The sequence below is a fragment of the Hyla sarda genome, unplaced genomic scaffold, assembly GCF_029499605.1.
Source record: "Hyla sarda isolate aHylSar1 unplaced genomic scaffold, aHylSar1.hap1 scaffold_281, whole genome shotgun sequence".
In the NCBI taxonomy this organism is placed as follows: Eukaryota; Metazoa; Chordata; class Amphibia; order Anura; family Hylidae; genus Hyla; species Hyla sarda.
Genome location: NW_026609514.1, coordinates 282,236 through 302,324, shown reverse-complemented (window position 1 = coordinate 302,324; position 20,089 = coordinate 282,236). Strand labels below are relative to the sequence as shown.

Here is a 20,089-nt window from a genome sequence, read left to right as displayed (position 1 = left end):
TTATTTTTCATTTTCCCATCCAACTTTAATTAAATTTCTTCAAACACCTGTGGGGTGTTAAGGCTCACTATACCCCTTGTTACATTCCGTTAGGGGTGTAGTTTCCAAAATGGAGTCATGGAAATACCCCACAAATATGTGGCCCTAAACTTCCTTTCCTTTAAATATGACAGGGCTCCGAAATGAGAGAGTGCCATGTGCATTTGAGGACTAAATTAGGGATTGCATAGGGGTGGACATAGGGGTATTCTATGCCAGTGATTCCCAAACAGGGTGCCTCGAGCGGTTGCTAAACTGGGGGGACAGTGTAAGGGGGTGTATATGTAGTGTTTTAGCCTTAATTATGTGTTAGTGTATTGTAGTGTAATGTTTTTAGGGTACATTCACACGGGCGGGTTTATGGTGAGTTTCCAGCTAGGAGTTTGCGCTGCGGCAAAAAATTTGCAGCAGCTCAAACTTCAGGAAACTCACTATAAACTCGCCCGTGTGAATGTACCCTGTACATTCATATGGAGGGGCAAACCTCCAGCTGTTTCAAAACTACAACTCCCAGTATGTACTGACAGACCGTGCATGCTGGGAGTTGTACTTTTGAAACAGCTGGAGGCACACTGGTTGGAAACCCTTCAGTTAGGTTCTGTTGCCTAACTCAGTATTTTCCAACCAGTGTGCCAGTCCAGCTGTTTCAAAACTACAACTGAGATGTAGTTATGCAACAGCTGGAGGTACGCAAATACAACTCCCAGCATGCCGAGACAGCTATTTGCTGTTTGGGCATACTGGGATTTGCAGTTTTGGAACATCTAGAGGGCTACTGTTTAGAGACCGCTGCACAGTGATCTCCAAACTGTAGCCCTCCAGATGTTGCTAGGCAACTCACCGGCTTCCGTAGAATCCAGGGAGCCACATCGCTGTCCTCTGCCGCCACCGATCCCCGCCCACTGCTGCTGATCGCCGCCCGCTGCCGATGGGTAGGTGGACCTCCGGCGCTGTTCCCCGACGGTTCCCCGTTCTGCCCAGCCTACGTTAACCCCCGCCCCCGATCTGCTACTGGTCGTCGCTTCTGAACGACCAATCCCCGCCCGCTGCCGCTGATCGCCGCCTGCTGCCGATGGGTAAGTGGACCTCCGGCACTGTGCACCGACGGTTCCCCGTTCTGCCCGGCCACTGTGGGTGGGCAGAATGGGGGAACCGAACGTTAACCCCCCCCCCTGCCCCCGATCTGCTATTGGTCTTTGCTTCTGAACGACCAATAGCAGGGATAGGAGGGGTGCCCCCCCTGCCACCTCACTCCTATCCCTTCAGGAGTATCGTGGGTGTCTTGGACAACCCCGATCCCCCTTACTTTCCGGGTAACCGGGTCACCGTAGACCAGTATGAATTCACCAGTGATTTGCGGCAATTGCCGACATGGGGGGGGGGTTGATCTCAGGACCCCCCTGGGCATTTGCACGGGGTGCCTGCTGATAGATATCAGTAGTCAACCCGGTCCGGTCCCCGCCCGGTGCGCGGCGGGGACCGAAATTCCCACGTGCGTACAGGAACGCCCTTGGTCCTTAAGTACCAGGGAGCGAAGGCGTACCTGTACGCCCTTGGTCCCTAAGTGGTTAATAAACAAATTGCTAAACAAAAGAATGCAGAAATGGTATGTAAAACTAAACTACTGATACAGTGATCCCTCAACTTACAATGGCCTCAACATACAATAGTTTCAACATACAATAGTATTTTCTGGACCATTTTAACTTGAATCCAGACTCAACATGGCTGGAAGAACTGACCAATCAGAACGGATATTTTACTGGAAAAACCCTTGTTACTGAAGTGCATGCACTGAATTCCTGTCCGATAGCACCCTCTACAGTGCAGGGAGGTATTACATGTTCTGTACTACTCTTTACCTGTGCCAGGGTTAGCTGCTCCTTTGGACACCAGGTAAAGGCGACTCCATGATACTTTTTTTGGACATTGTGTGTACTATACAGGACCCTGAAGAAGCTCCTGTCCTCTACATAGACAGTGATTTACAGCAACCAGCAGATCTTTCGTACTTTTATATGTATGGACTTGCTTTATCTATATTAGTTATCTACCTATTTTTGTTTACTCCTCCCTTTTTCCTATTTTTGGATAAAATTTTGGAGGCTTCAGAACCAATTACCATCTTTCCATAGAGTTATGGTCTCAACATACAATGGTTTCAACATACAATGGTTGCCCTGGAACCAATTAATATTGTAACTTGAGGGACCACTGTACTAACTTATATTAGACAGTCTAAAGATGTGCCAGATTTATATCATACAGCTACTGTGATAAATTTGGTGATTTTGAAAGTTTTACACTGTCCAAGAATCAATAGTATTAATATATCTGCTCCCCTGACAAACAAAAAATATTACCAAAACCAAAATTTACAGCCTGGTCCAGAATTCTGATGTAAACAATTAACTGTACATAGAACACATGGCAAGGGGGAGAGAGGTGCACTGATTCTTATATCATGTGACTCAAGGAATTCTATTGAAAAATGCCCTTTCTTCCACCTAAAGAGGACTATGAGAGGAGTAACACCACAATTTTTTTAAGAAAAGGAAAAAAACAAAAACAAAAACAAAAAACAACAACAACATAGCTAGTGAATGCAGTGATTTTGAAAAGTTTCCATTGAGCCCAAAAAAACACCACTAAAGGGTGAGGTAATGCCAAAAATTAAAGGATAACTCGGGGATGTAACAACTTATCCCCTATCTAAAGTGTTAGATCGCTGGGGTCTGACCACTGGGGCCCTCCGTTATCTCCCGCATGGAGCCCCGGCTCCCTGCATGAAACAAGCCCTTTCGACCACAGCACGAACCTGTGGCTGACACGCCCCCTCCATGCAGTCCTATGGCAGAGCCGGAGATTGCCGAAAGCAGCGCTCCAGCTCTCCCATAGAGCTGCCCGGAAGGGGCGTGTCGGCCGCCGCTTTGTGTGGTGGTCAACACGCCCCATTCATGCTGAGAACTGGGGCACCGTTCGGGAGATCCAGCTGTCAGATCCCCCGCGACCTTAGGATAGGGGATAAGTTGTTACATCCAGGAGTTATCCTTTAAAACACTATGTAGGTATGGAATTTCATATTTTCCTATTGACTCCTAGCTAACATCTGGCAGCGGTAGTTTTGTCCCAAATGCATTTTGGGGGCATTTTTTTTCCAGCCTAAAGCAGTGCTCTCCAACATGTAGAGGAAGAGTGGTGCAGTTGCCCATAGCAACCCATTGGATCGCTTCTTTCAAATATTTTGATAAATCTCCCCCATAGAGCCCAGTTCATATAATAATAAGATGATATATGTGCCAGGCTGTGACCAGTTATTGCCCATCACATGCCAGTCTCATGACCTATTATTTCAGACATATATTTACAGTTGGAGCAATATACAGCTATAATATACATTGGGATGGAGATTTATCAAAACCTGTGCAGAGGAAAACTTGCCCAGTTGCCCATAGCAACCAATCAGATATCTTCTTTCATTTTAAAAAGGGCCTGTCCAAAATGAAAGAAGAGATCTGATTGGTTGCTATGGGCAACTGGACAACTTTTCCTCTGAACAGGTTTTGATAATTCTCCCCCTGGATGTGTAACTGGACAGAAATATGTGACGATATTAATGAGGGATAATATAGTTTAGAGTAGGACTTACCACTGGATGATCCGGAAAGGATGGTATAACCGGAAAGTGAGGTGTTACCTGAAATAAAAGCACAGACACACAGACACACAACAACAAACAACACACACAGACACTAAGACGCAACAAATAATACAATAATGCACTTGTACGGCTCAGAAATCACAGAATAGCTCCTCCTCTGGCGGTCGCTCCAGCTGAGTGGTTGGTTGTCAGGACAACAGACAAACATACCGTGCAGGTGCCAAGCAAGACCGACCAATCACAGGCCAGCTCACTTGTATCAAGACCAACCAATCACAAACCAGCTCTTTTGTATGTAGATGATCTGCTGGATTCATACATATAATAGGGTTTTAGGATGATTGATAAATCTCCCCAATAATTTTGGATCAATAACCAATATCCCTGCTGAAACCTCTACAATAGTAGGCCCTGACATCAATCCCCTCTAATTATTAATGGAAGTGCCTGTCCTTAATGCAAAAGCTGCTCCTCAGTATATTTCCTATATATAATTTACATTTATAGACACCACACAGGTAAATCCGCATATGTGCTACTCCATGTCACCTGGGACCTCATCCAACTGCTCATATGTTATGTTTCCTTCCTTGTATAGGAGACTGAATTGTAAGCAATAACTAATACAAAGCTTATATATATATATATATATATATATATATATATATATATATATATAAAATAATGAAGGCTTATTGTAAAATAGAAGAATATTTGAAGTCACAAAAGGGTCTTTATGATCTTCCATGACCATTTAAACAGTATAAGGCAGCGTATTATATTCAGACCATGGGGCTATAATTTATCTTACACAACGCAGCTGCTGCAGAGCTTCTTTTGACTTTCAAAATGGTCGGCTCATATGGACCACTCCTGGCAGTTAGTACCAAGTTGTACCAAGAGTTGTGTGCCCTCATTTTATACAACATGGGGAAAACATTTCATCTCGAAAAAATAAAGGATTGTTGGGGAGATTTATCAAAACCAGTGCAGAGGAAAAGTTGACCAGTTGCCAGTAGCAACCAATCAGATCGCTGCTTATATTTTTCAGAGGCCCATTTAAAAATGAAAGAAGCAATCTTATTGGTTGCTATGGGCAACTGGTCAACTTTTCCTCCGCACAGGTTTTTATAAATCTTCCCCTGTATGTTTAGTTGGGTGCAGGCCCATCATAATATGGACATTATCATAAGTCACATTTACATAACATGTTATTTTTATAAGTCTACTACTGAATACATTGAGGTATTATGGCTGTGAAAGAGTTGACATTTTACTCTTTGTTGCCCCTACTTATGAGCCATATATGTATGTGTAAGAATGTATAGATCCTTGGTCACATGACTCATCTTAGCTAGATTCTATGCAGAAACTGCTAGTCTCCTAAGTCCAACCCTTTCTGCCTAGCCCCTTAAAGGGGTAGTCCAGTGGTGAAAAACTTATCCCCTATCCTAAGGATAGGGGATAAGTTTGAGATTGCGGGGGGTCCGACCGCTGGGGCCCCCTGCGATCTCTCTGTACGGGGGCCAGGCTCTCCGGCCAGATAGCGGGTGTTGACCTCCGCACGAAGAGGCGGCTGACACGCCCCCTCAATACATCTCTATGGCAGAGCCGGAGATTGCCGAAGGCAGCGTTTCGGCTCTGCCATAGAGTTGTATTGAGGGGGCGTGTCGGCCGCCGCTTCGTGCGGAGGTTGACACGCCCCCTTCCCGCGGGCTGTCGGGGCTCCGTACAGGAGATCGCAGGGGGCCCCAGCGGTCGGACCCCCCGCGATCTGCAACTTATCCCCTATGCTTAGGATAGGGGATAAGTTGTTCACCACTGGGTTCACCACTGGACTACTCCTTTAAGGACGCAGCTCATTTTCACCTTAAGGACCCTTTTTCGCAAATCTGACCACCGTCACTTTAAGCATTAATAACTCTGAGATGCTTTTACCGATTATTCTGATTCTGAGATTGTTTTTTCGTGACATATTCTACTTTATGGTAGTGGTAACTTTAAGTTGTTACTTGCATCCTTTCTTGGTGAAAAATCCCAAAATGTCATGAAAATTTTGAAAATTTAGCATTTTTCTAACTTTGAAGCTCTCTGCTTATAAGGAAAATTGATATTCCAAATACATTTTATATTGATTCACAAATACAATATGTCTACTTTATGTTGGCATCATAAAATGGACATATTTGTACTTTTTGAAAAAATTAGAGGACTTCAAACTATAGCAGCAATTTTCTAAATTTTCATGAAAATTGCAAAATCTGAAGGGACATATGTTACAGAACTACAACTCGTAGCATGCCTGGGCAGTGTAGGCATGCTGAGTGTTGTAGTTTGGCAACATCTGGAGGGCTACCGTTTGGGCAACACTTTAAAAGTGGTCTCCAAACTGCCTCCAGATGTTGCAAAACTACAACTCCCAGCTTGCCGAGACAGCCTTTGGCTGTCTGGGCATGCTGGGAGTTGCAGTTTAGCAACCACTAGAAGGGCAGCAGTAAATATTGCTTTACTGCCACCTTTCTTTCCCCCCTCCCACCGTCACTTCCCTACCTGCGCCGCTGATCTCCGCTGTCTCTACCGATGAACGGCAGTCCGCACGGCATCTTCTGCACAGGTACAGGCCGCCATCTTCTCCCCCTGTTCTGCCCGACATCCAGGGGTGGGCAGAGCGGGGGGTTTCCATGGCAACCCCCTGTCGTGCACTGCCATTGGTCAGAACTCATTTCTGACTAATGGCAGGGGACAGGAGGAGATTGCAGCGCTGAAACCTCGCTCCTATCCTTCAGGATGATCGGGGCTGTCACTGACAGCTCTGATCATCCCTATTTTCCGCGTGATGGGGTCACTAGAGACCCGATCATCCCGAAATAGGAGAAAATCGCATGTCTGAATTGACATGTCATTTTTTCCGATCGCCAACATGGGGGTGTCTCAGGACCCCCCTCGGCGATGTGCCGGGATGCCTGCTGAATGATTTCAGCAGGCATCCCAGTCCGGTCCCCAACTGGCTAGCGGTGGGGACCGGAATTCCCACGGGCGTATCCATACGCCCTACGTCCTAAAGGACTCGGGATGCAGGGCGTATGCATACGCCCTACGTCCTGAACAGGCTAGAGGACTTGAACCTGATTGTCTCATATCTCTGCTAGGTCCCAAGTGAGAGGAGTTTAGGCCTAGTCAGAACTCATTTTCCAGTTATCTCCAAAATCCTGCTTCCTGCTCCAATGAGAAGAATTTTTCTTGTCAGTAAAAAGTAGTAGCTGAGCAAGGACTCTTCTGCATACACTTAACTCATTGTTGGCTTCCAGTCATGCTAAGTGCTGTGTAGCTATCGCATCACGAGCAACTTTAATCCACACCCTGTGGCAGGAAATTGGGCCGCAAACTGAAACCTGAGCAGGGTCTCTACAGTAGAGTGTGTGTATAAAAATATATATATTTAAATAAACATATCCCAGCGCTGAAAGGGTTAAACAATAGAGATACTTTTATTGTTGAATGTTGATGTAATCTGCAGATAGTGGTAATAATCCTCAATGTGTCGATGGTCTAGATAAAATAAAATGAATACGTGTATAATGAGCTGTAGTGCCCGGGTATACCTACAAGTAGATCTACAATGTAATGCACTTACACAACGTTGTACTTACCTCTATGTATGCATAGATGTGTAACTGTCCCTGATGCCAGGTGGCAGTGTGTGGTAAAGAAGAGAGCGTGATATCCTGGATAAATAAATAAATTAAAGGGTTAAGTATAAAAGCACAAGAATGGGACTTGCAGGTTATTCGCTTGGTAAATAGTCCGTACCCCTTAAATATTGATGACAGTTGTATTCTTTGGGATCAGGCTATATAGTAGTTATACACCTCTCTTTATTTACACATTGGCCCTCATTTACTATTGCAAACCCGACATGTTTAAAATTGTCATTTTCTGACCCCTATAACTATTTTATTTTTCCGCGTATGGGGCGGTATGAGGGCTCATTTTTTTGCGCCGTGATCTGAAGTTTTTATCGGTACCATTTTTGCATTGATAGGCCTTATTGATCGCTTTTTATTCATTTTTTCATGATATAAAAAGTGACCAAAAATGCACTATTTTGGACTTTGGAATTTTTTTGCGCGTACACCATTGACCGTGCGGTTTAATTAACAATATATTTTTATAATTCGGACATTTCCGCACGTGGCGATACCATATATGTTTATTTTTATTTACACTGTGTTTTTTTTTTGATGGGAATAAGGGGGGTGATTCAAACTTTTAACCCCTTAAGGACCGGAGCGTTTTTTGCACATCTGACCACTGTCACTTTAAACATTAATAACTCTGGGATGCTTTTAGTTATCATTCTGATTCCGAGATTGTTTTTTCGTGACATATTCTACTTTAACTTAGTGGTAAATTTTTGTCGATACTTGCATCCTTTCTTGGTGAAAAATCCGTAAATTTGATGAAAAATTTTAAAATTTTGCATTTTTCTAACTTTGAAGCTCTCTGCTTGTAAGGAAAATGGATATTACGAATAAATTTTTTTTGGTTCACATATACAATATGTCTACTTTATGTTTGCATCATAAAATTGACGTGTTTATACTTTTGGAAGACACCAGAGGGCTTCAACGGTCAGCAGCAATTTTCCGATTTTTCACAAAATTTTCAAACTCAGTATTTTTCAGGGACCAGTTCAGGTTTGAAGTGGATTTGAAGGGTCTTCATATTAGAAATACCCCATAAATGACCCCATTATAAAAACTAGACCCCCCCAAAGTATTCAAAATGACATTCAGTCAGCGTTTTAACCCTTAAGGTGGTTCACACGAATAGCAGCAAAGTGAAGGAGAAAATTCACAATCTTCATTTTTTACACTTACATGTTCTTGTAGACCCAATTTTTGAATTTTTACAAGGGGTAAAAGGACAAAATGTTTACTTGTATTTGTAGCCCAATTTCTCTCGAGTAAGCACATACCTCATATGTCTATGTAAAGTGTTCGGCGGGCCCAGTAGAGGGCTCAGAAGGGAAGGAGCGACAAGGGGATTTTGGAGAGTACGTTTTTCTGAAATGGTTTTTGGGGGGCATGTTACCTTTAGGAAGCCCTTATGGTGCCAGAACAGCAAAAAAAAACCCACATGGCATACCATTTTGGAAACTAGACCCCTCGGGGAATGTAACATGGGATAAAGTGAACCTTAATACCCCACAGGTGTTTCACGACTTTTGCAAATGTAAAAAAAAATAATAATAATTTTACCTAAAATGCTTGTTTCCCCAAAAATGTTTTATTTTTAAAAAGGGTAATAGCAGAAAATACCCCTAAAAATTTGAAGCCCAATTTCTCCCGATTCAGAAAACACCCCATATGGGGGTGAAAAGTGCTCTGCTGGCGCACTACAGGTCTCGGAAGAGAAGGAGTCACATTTGGCTTTTTGAAAGCAAATTTTGCTCTGGGGGCATGCCGCATTTAGGAAGCCCCTATGGTGCCAGGACAGCAGAAAAACCCCCACATGGCATACCATTTTGGAAACTAGACCCCTCGGGGAACGTAACAAGGGGTTAAGTGAACCTTTATACCCCACAGGTGTTTCACGACTTTTGCATATGTAAAAAAAAATTTTTTTTTTACCTAAAATGCTTGTTTTCCCAAAAATTTTTCATTTTTAAAAAGTGTAAAAGCAGAAAATACCCCCCAAAATTTGTAACACAATTTCTCCCGAGTACGGCGATACCCCATATGTGACCCTAAACTGTTGCCTTGAAATACGACAGGGCTCCAAAGTGAGAGCGCCATGCGCATTTGAGGCCTAAATTAGGGACTTGCATAGAGGTGGACATAGGGGTATTCTACGCCAGTGATTCCCAAACAGGGGGCCTCCAGCTGTTGCAAAACTCCCAGCATGCCTGGACAGTCAACGGCTGTCCGACAATACTGGGAGTTGTTTTGCAACAGCGGGAGGCTCCGTTCTGGAAACAGTGGCGTACCAAACGTTTTTCATTTTTATTGGGGAGGGGAGGGGGGCTGTGTAGGGGTATATGTATATGTAGTGTTTTTTACTTTTTATTTTATTTTTTGTGTTAGTGTAGTGTTTTTAGGGTACAGTCGCACGGGCGGGGGTTCACAGTAGTTTCTCGCTGGCAATTTGAGCTGCAGCAGAAAGTTTGCGGCAGCTCAAATTTGCAGCCAGATACTTACTGTAATCCTCCGCCCATGTGAGTGTACCCTGTACGTTCACATTGGGGGGGACATCCAGCTGTTGCATAACTATAACTCCCAGCATGCCCGTTGGCTGTCGGTGACTGCTGAGAGTTGCAGTTTTGCAACAACTGTAGGCACACTGGTTATGTATCACTGAGTTTGTGACCTAACTCAGTGTTTCACAACCAGTGTGCCTCCAGCTGTTGCAAAACTACAACTCCCAGCATGTACGGTGCATGGTGTACGGTGACTGCTGAGAGTTGTAGCAACAGCTGGAGGCACACCGGTCGTGAAACACTGAGTTAGGTAAAAAAAAACTCTGAGTTTCACAACCAGTGTGCCTTCAGCTGTTGCAAAACTACAACTCTCAGCAGTCACCGACAGCCAACGGGCATGCTGGGAGTTGTAGTTATGCAACCAGCAGATGCACCACTACAACTCCCAGCATGCACTTTAGCTGTTTGTGCAAGCTGGGAGTTGTAGTTATACAACAGCTGAAGGTACACTTTTCCATAGAAAGAATGTGCCTCCAGCTGTTGCAAAACCATAAGTCCCAGCATGCCCATAAGGGAATGCTGGGAGTTGTGGTGGTCTGCCTCCTGCTGTTGCATAACTACAGCTCCCAGCATGCCCTTTTTGCATGCTGGGAGCTGTTGCTAAGCAACAGCAGGAGGCTGTCACTCACCTCCAACGATCCAGACACTGCAGGTCAGTCCCGCCGCCGCCGCTGCTCCTGGGGCCCCGATCCCAACATTAACGCCGGTGATCGGGGTCCCCAGCACCCGGGGTGCACGTCCCGCACCCGCTCACGTCCTCCAGAGGGGCGGAGCGGGTGCGGGAGTGACACCCGCAGCAGGCGCCCTGATTGGTCGGCCGGTAATCCGGCCGACGAATCAGGGCGATCGTGAGGTGGCACCAGTGCCACCTCACCCCTGCAGGCTCTGGCTGGAGACCCGATTGACCCGGAATCGCCGCAGATCGCTGGACTGAATTGTCCAGCGATCTGCGGCAATCGCCGACATGGGGGGGCATAATGACCCCCCTGGGCGATATGCTGGGATGCCTGCTGAACGATTTCAGCAGGCATCCGGCTCCGGTCCCCAACCGGCTAGCGGTGGGGGCCGGAATTCCCACGGGCGTATGGATACGCCCTCGGTCCTTAAGGACTCGGGATGCAGGGCGTAGCCACGGGTCCCGGCCGTTGTTAGAGGCCGGGCCACGCCTCGATCTATAACGGACACATGACGTTCTATAACGGACACATGACGTTCCAGTACGTCATGTGTCCTTAAGGGGTTAAAGTAGAACCCCACCAGTAGGTTGATATTGCTCCTTGTAGGTAATTCCCTCAGTAATGCTCCCAGATAGGTTATGTCCCAGTAGGTAGGCAGTAGGTCATTCAGCTAGATAAGTTGTACTTAATGCCCCCTGCAGGTATGTAATAGACAATGCCCCCAGTAGGTAGTAAGTTATTCCTCCCGGTAGGTAATGCCCCTGAGTAAATAATACTCCCAGGAAATAGTGCCCCCCCCCAGGTAGGTAATGTCCAAGTAGGAAGTGCCATCAGTAGGTAGTGCCCCCAGGTAGGTTATGTCCTAATAGGAAGTACCATCAGTGGGTAGTTCCTCCAGGTAGGTCACGCCTCCAATAGGTAGCTCCACCAGGTAAGTAATGCCCTGGGTAAATAGTAGCAGCCCCTGTGCTGATTGTAAAGGGCCCTCAGCCCATCCTGGCGTCTAAGTGAGTAGGGGGCAGTGGCGTTGCGACCGGTGTGCGGGGGGTGCAGCCCGCACCGGGTGACACCATCCTGATGGGGTGACACTAGGTATGCCCCCGGTCCTCAGTTGCGCTGTCTCCGAACTAGCAGCACTCCCCCCCCCCCCCGTCCTCACTTGCGCTGTCTCTGTACTAGCACCCCCCCCCTGTCCTCACTTGCGCTGTCTCCCTACTAGTAGGACCATCCCCCCCCCCGTCACCTGCACAGTGAACCGGCCTGCGCCCCCATGCCTTCTGTTGCGCCGGCCCGACGTGCCTCTGCAGGGCCGTGCAGGAGGACGTGACGTCACTCGCAGAGCGCCCCGAGAGAAGGAGCGCTGCGCTGGTTGGGTGAGTGAGTGTGTGTCTGTCTCACTCTATCTCTGTTTGTGTGTCTCTGTCTGTGTGTGTGTGACTCTGTGTGTGTGTGACTCTGTGTGACTATGTGTGTGTGTGTGACTGTGGGTGACTCTGTGTGTGTGTGACTGTGTGTGACTGTCTGTGTGTGACTTTCTGTGTGTGTGTGTGTCCAGGGGCGGACACAGACAGCAGAGGGCCCTTGTGCAAAGAATGTGCCTGGGCCCCCCCCCCCCCCAAAAAAAACATCAATTGTTCAGGACCCCCCTCCATGTGTCACCTACTCAGGTGGACCCCCATATGTCACTTGCTCGGGAAGACCCCCCCCCTGTATAAGTATCTAATTATTTATTAAGGGCTCCCATATGCCGCAGCTCATTCAAGCCCCCCACATTAGGTAGCATAGCTTTCCCACGTTAGGTAGCATAGATTCCCCACATTAGGTAGCATAGATTCCCCACATTAGGTAGCATAGTTTCCCTACATTAGGTAGCACAGATTCCCCACATTGGGTAACATAGTTTCCCCACATTAGGTAGCATAGTTTCCCCACTTTAGGTAGCATAGTTTCCCCACATTAGGTAGCATAGTTTCCCCACATTAGGTAGCATAGTTTCCCCACATTAGGTAGCATAGATTCCCCACATTAGGTAGCATAGATTCCCCACATTAGGTAGCATAGTTTCCCCACATTAGGTAGCACAGATTCCCCACATTGGGTAACATAGTTTTCCCACATTAGGTAGCATAGTTTCCCCACATTAGGTAGCATAGTTTCCCCACATTAGGTAGCATAGTTTCCCCACATTAGGTAGCATAGTTTCCCCACATTAGGTAGCAAAGATTCCCCACATTAGGTAACATAGTTTCCCCACATTAGGTAGCAGTTTCCCCACATTAGGTAGCACAGATTCCCCACATTAGGTAGCACAGATTCCCCACATTAGGTACCATAGTTTCCCCACATTGGGTAGCACAGATTCCCCACATTAGGTAGCACAGATTCCACACATTAGGTAACATAGTTTCCCCACATTAGGTAGCCATAGCCCCCACGCAAACACACAGAGACACAGACACACACACAGACACACTTAACTGCCCTGCACAGCGCTTCTCCTCTCCGGCGGCAGCCTGATGAGTGACGTCACTGACGTCCTCCTGAGCAGGTCTGCAGAAGTACGTCACTTGTGCGACGTCCCTCGTCAGACCCCGGTCGGCCGGAGGCAGACTCACTGTCTAAAGTGCCCGCTGTGCTATTATACCCCGCAGCTGCTTTAGAACAGTGAGCAGCGGCGGCGCCAACCCTACCATGAACCTACTAGGCACAAAAAAAGGGGGGCAGCAAAATGCCACCCCTGAAAAGTGCCACTTGGGACTTATGGTCCCACCGGGTCCCATGGTAGGGCCAACCAGAGGCGGCTCTAGACTTTGTGAGGCCTTCGGCGAAACTTGAACATGAGGCCCTGCTTTATTTTCTGCTGAAATTACATGGTGGTCCAGCTGTGAGATGGTTATACTGTGACATCACTGTGTATTATCCCTGTACTGTGACATCACTGTGTATTATCTCTGTACTGTGCCATCACTGTGTATTATCCCTGTACTGTGACGTCACTGTGTATTATCTCTGTACTGTGCCATCACTTTGTGTATTATCTCTGTACTGTGACATCACTGTGTATTGTCCCTGTACTGTGACATCACTGTGTTTTATCCCTGTACTGTGACATCACTGTGTGTATTATCCCTGTACTGTGACATCACTGTGTATTATCTCTGTACTGTGACATCACTGTGTATTATCCCTGTACTGTGACATCACTGTGTATTATCACTGTACTGTGACATCACTGTGTATTGTCCCTGTACTGTGACATCACTGTGTGTATTATCCGTGTACTGTGACATCACTGTGTATTATCTCTGTACTGTGACATCACTGTGTATTATCTCTGTACTGTGACATCACTGTGTATTATCCCTGTACTGTGACATCACTGTGTATTATCCCTGTACTGTGACATCACTGTGTATTATCCCTGTACTGTCACATCACTGTGTATTATCCCTGTACTGTGACATCACTGTTTGTATATTATCCCTGTACTGTGACATCACTGTGTGTATATTATTCCTATACTGTGACATCACTGTGTATAGTATCCCTGTACTGTGACATCACTGTGTATTATTCCTGTACTGTGACATCACTGTGTATTATTCCTGCACTGTGACATCACTGTGTGTATTATCTCTGTACTGTGACATCACTGTGTATTATCCCTGTACTGTGACATCACTGTGTATTATCTCTGTACTGTGACGTCACTGTGTATTATCCCTGTACTATGACATCACTGTGTATATTATCCCTCCCTGTACTGTGACATCACTGTGTGTATATTATCCCTGTACTATGACATCACTGTGTATATTATCCCTGTACTGTGACATCACTGTGTATTATCCCTGTACTGTGACATCACTGTGTATTATTCCTGTACTGTGACGTCACTGTGTATTATTCCTGCACTGTGACATCACTGTGTGTATTATCTCTGTACTGTGACATCACTGTGTGTATTATCCCTGTACTGTAATGTCACTGTGTATTATCCCTGTACTGTGACATCACTGTGTATTATCTCTGTACTGTGACGTCATTGTGTTATCCCTGTACTATCACATCACTGTGTATATTATCCCTCCCTGTACTGTGACATCACTGTGTGTATTATCTCTGTACTGTGACATCACTGTGTATTATCCCTGTACTGTGAAATCACTGTGCGTATTATCTCTGTACTGTGACATCACTGTGTATTATCCCTGTACTGTGAAATCACTGTGTGTATTATCTCTGTACTGTGACATCACTGTGTGTATTATCTCTGTACTGTGACATCACTGTGTGCATTATCCCTGTACTGTGACATCACTGTGTGTATTATCCCTGTACTGTGACATCACTGTGTGTATAATCCCTGTACTGTGACATCACTGTGTGTATTATCCCTGTACTGTGACATCACTGTGTATTATCTCTGTATTGTGACATCACTGTGTATTATCCCTGTACTGTGACATCACTGTGTATTATCCCTGTACTGTGACATCACTGTGTATTATCTCTGTACTGTGACATCACTGTGTATTATCCCTGTACTGTGACATCACTGTGTATTATCACTGTACTGTGACATCACTGTGTATTGTCCCTGTACTGTGACATCACTGTGTGTATTATCCGTGTACTGTGACATCACTGTGTATTATCTCTGTACTGTGACATCACTGTGTATTATCTCTGTACTGTGACATCACTGTGTATTATCCCTGTACTGTGACATCACTGTGTATTATCCCTGTACTGTCACATCACTGTGTATTATCCCTGTACTGTCACATCACTGTGTATTATCCCTGTACTGTGACATCACTGTTTGTATATTATCCCTGTACTGTGACATCACTGTGTGTATATTATTCCTATACTGTGACATCACTGTGTATAGTATCCCTGTACTGTGACATCACTGTGTATTATTCCTGTACTGTGACATCACTGTGTATTATTCCTGCACTGTGACATCACTGTGTGTATTATCTCTGTACTGTGACATCACTGTGTATTATCCCTGTACTGTGACATCACTGTGTATTATCTCTGTACTGTGACGTCACTGTGTATTATCCCTGTACTATGACATCACTGTGTATATTATCCCTCCCTGTACTGTGACATCACTGTGTGTATATTATCCCTGTACTATGACATCACTGTGTATATTATCCCTGTACTGTGACATCACTGTGTATTATCCCTGTACTGTGACATCACTGTGTATTATTCCTGTACTGTGACGTCACTGTGTATTATTCCTGCACTGTGACATCACTGTGTGTATTATCTCTGTACTGTGACATCACTGTGTGTATTATCCCTGTACTGTAATGTCACTGTGTATTATCCCTGTACTGTGACATCACTGTGTATTATCTCTGTACTGTGACGTCATTGTGTTATCCCTGTACTATCACATCACTGTGTATATTATCCCTCCCTGTACTGTGACATCACTGTGTGTATTATCTCTGTACTGTGACATCACTGTGTATTATCCCTGTACTGTGAAATCACTGTGTGTATTATCTCTGTACTGTGACATCACTGTGTATTATCCCTGTACTGTGAAATCACTGTGTGTATTATCTCTGTACTGTGACATCACTGTGTGTATTATCTCTGTACTGTGACATCACTGTGTGCATTATCCCTGTACTGTGACATCACTGTGTGTATTATCCCTGTACTGTGACATCACTGTGTGTATTATCCCTGTACTGTGACATCACTGTGTGTATTATCCCTGTACTGTGACATCACTGTGTATTATCTCTGTATTGTGACATCACTGTGTATTATCCCTGTACTGTGACATCACTGTGTATTATCCCTGTACTGTCACATCACTGTGTATTATCCCTGTACTGTGACATCACTGTGTATTATCCCTGTACTGTGACATCACTGTGTATATTATCCCTGTACTGTGACATCACTGTCTATATTATCTCTAAACTATAACATCACTGTGTGTTATCTCTATACTGCAACATCACTGTTGATACTTACACTGCACTGTGACATCACTGTATATATTAAGCCTGTATACCCTAATGTCACTGTACATATTTACCTTGCACTGCGAGTGACAATACAGGGTAAATATGCACAATGACATCACAGTTCAGAGTTAATATAAACAGTAATGTCTCTGTACAGGGACAATAAACAGTTTTGCCACTACAAGGTTAATAAACGCAGTGTTGTCACAGTAGAGGGTAACTATACAGTGATGACATTGTACTGGGAAAATATACACAGTGAAGTCAGCATTCAAGAATAATAAACTGTGATGTCACTACAGGGTTGTTATACACAGTGACATCAAATTACAGCATGAAGCACAGTGATGTCAGTTTATTATGAAGCACAATGATGTCACAGTTTATTATGAAGCACAGTGATGTCACAGTTTATTATGAAGCACAGTGATGTCACAGAGACTGCAGAATGTACAACTGTACGTATGATAAAGATGGCGGGATGCTATCGAAACGTCACACATACATGGGGGAATAAAACACTTTGTTTTTGCACCTTATCTGGGAGTGCCGCTGGATCTTTAGTTTTGTAGATAGATAGATAGATGATATATAGATAGATAGATAGATAGATAGATAGATAATAAATATAAGATAGATAGATGATAGATAGATATGAGATAGATAGATAGATGATAGACATGTGATAGATAGATAGATAGATAGATAGATGATAGATAGATAGATAGATAGATAGATAATAGATATGAGATAGATGATAGATAGATATGAGATAGATAATAGATATGAGATAGATAGATAATAGATATGAGATAGATGATATATAGATAGATAGATAGATAATAGATATAAGATAGATAGATGATAGATAGATATGAGATAGATAGATAGATGATAGACATGTGATAGATAGATAGATAGATAGATAGATAGATAGATGATAGATAGATAGATAGATAGATAGATAATAGATATGAGATAGATAGATGATAGATAGATATGAGATAGATAATAGATATGAGATAGATAGATAATAGATATGAGATAGATGATATATAGATAGATAGATAGATAGATAATAGATACAAGATAGATAGATGATAGATAGATATGAGATAGATAGATAGATGATAGACATGTGATAGATAGATAGATAGATAGATAGATAGATAGATGATAGATAGATAGATAGATAGATAGATAATAGATATGAGATAGATAGATGATAGATAGATATGAGATAGATAATAGATATGAGATAGATAGATAGATAATAGATATGAGATAGATGATAGATAGATAGATAGATAGATAGATAGATATGAGATAGATAGATAGATAGATGATAGACATGTGATTGATACATAGATAATAGATATGAGAGATAGATAGATATGAGATAGATAGATAGATAGATAGATAGATAGATAGATCAGTGTATCCCAGCCAGGGGGCTTCTAGCTATTCCAAAACGACAACTCCCAGCATGTCTTTGGCTTTATGAGCATACTGGGAGTTGTAGTTTTGCAACAGCTGGAGGCCCCCTGGTTGGGAAACACTGTTCTATCTATCAATCATCTATCTATCTATTTATCTATCCATCTATCTCCTATCTATCTATCTATTCATCCATCTATCTATATCCATCTATCTATTTATGTATCTATTTTTCTATTTATCTATCTATCTCATATCTATCTCAGATAGATGAGAGATAGATAGATGAAAGATAAATAGATATGAGAGATAGATAGATACATAAATAGATGGATATATAGATAGAAAGATAGATAAATAGATGATAGATAGATAGATACTATCTATCTAAAACAAATAAAAACGGCACAACCAAAATCCAGAAATTAGATAGAAGTCGGGGTGCCCGCATACTTGGAACCTGGGTCCACTGGTTCCTCAGTCGGGACAAAGAACAATATGATGCAGCACGCCACAAGTTTGCAGAAAATGGTGGTTTATTCCATCATGTGCATAGACTATGCACATGATGGAATAAACCACCATTTTCTGCAAACTTGTGGCGTGCTGCATCGTATTGTTCTTTATCTATCTATCTATCTATCTTTCTATATCCTATCTATCTATATCATATCTATCATCTATCTGTCATCTATTTATCTATCTTTCTATCTATCTATCTATCTATCATCTATCTCTCATATCTGTCTATCTTTCATCTATCTCTCATCTATCTGAGATAGATATGAGAGATAGATAGATAAATAGAAAGATAGATACATAGATAGATGGATAGATATATAGATATGAGATAGATAGATATGATATAGATAGATAGATATGAGATAGATAGGAGATAGATATGAGATAGATAGATATGAGATAGATAAATAGATAGATAGATAGATAATAGATAGATGAGAGATAGATAGATAGATGATTGATAGATAGATAGATCAGAGTTTCCCAACCTGGGGGCCTCCAGCTGTTGCAAAACTACAACTCCCAGTATGCTCATAAAGCCAAAGGAATGCTGGGAGTTGTAGTTTTGCAACAGCTGGAGGCCCTCTGGTTGGGAAACACTGAACTATCTCCCACTGTCTCCTACAACTTTCCCCCTCTCCCCCAAGCAAGTTACTTACTTTAAAAGGGCAGCATGAGCAGTGGGCACTGGGCAGGTAAGTCTTCCATACTGGTGGTGTCCGGGCCTGTATACACACAGCGGGCCTGCTCCACAAGGTCCAGTATACAGGGGAGTGAGAGAGGGGGAGGAGCTTCCTGTCTGCTCTTCCCAGTCTGCATAGCGCAGCCCCTGCGTGGTGACAGGGCTGCAGGCTGAAGATTTATTTAAAAAAAGGATGCGGAGTAGTACTTTTTAGGTAGTACTACTACTCCCAGCATGGAACACACTCTTCCATGATGGGAGTAGTAGTTACCTGTACTAATTGACAGATTGCAGGGGTCCCTTGCGATCATCTTGTATAATGTATAGATGCGGCAGCTGCTCTTCTATGGTCCCCTGCACTCACGTATATGTACACATATTCATATTTCCCGCAGAGCTGTGATTGGCCAGATGGTTCCAGCCAATCACAGCTCTCTGAGAGAAATAGGAATATGTGTATATATACGGCCGTGCAGGGGACCATAGAAGAGCAGCCGCCGCATTCATACATTATACTGGAGGATCGCAGCGGGTGTCAGGAGTGATACCTGCTGTGATCTTTCCTTTACTACAAGTACTACCACTCCCAACATGGAGTACACTCTGCTCCATGCTGGGAGCTGTAGTACCTGCATTAATAGACATATGGCAGCGAGTGTAACTTCTGACACCCACTGCGATCTGTCTATTAATGCAGGTACTACAGTTCCCAGCATGGAGCAGAGTGTGCTCCATGTTGGGAGTATTAGTACTTGTAGTAAAGGAAAGATCACTGCAGGTATCACTCCTGACACCCGCTGC

The 20,089-nt window shown here is 43.9% G+C and overlaps 1 protein-coding gene and 1 long non-coding RNA gene across 2 annotated transcripts in view; both read right to left on the bottom strand.

The window, feature by feature from the left end:
* LOC130326118 (cilia- and flagella-associated protein 251-like) overlaps positions 1-20,089 on the bottom strand; it is a 317,392-nt gene that overhangs the window by 16,627 nt on the left and 280,676 nt on the right. The window lies entirely within an intron of this gene.
* LOC130326120 (uncharacterized) lies at positions 6,206-19,546 on the bottom strand. The gene is made up of 3 exons (XR_008870788.1): positions 19,266-19,546; positions 7,351-7,425; positions 6,206-7,249 (listed from the first exon to the last, which is right to left on the bottom strand). It is a non-coding gene; the product is annotated as an uncharacterized LOC130326120 (long non-coding RNA).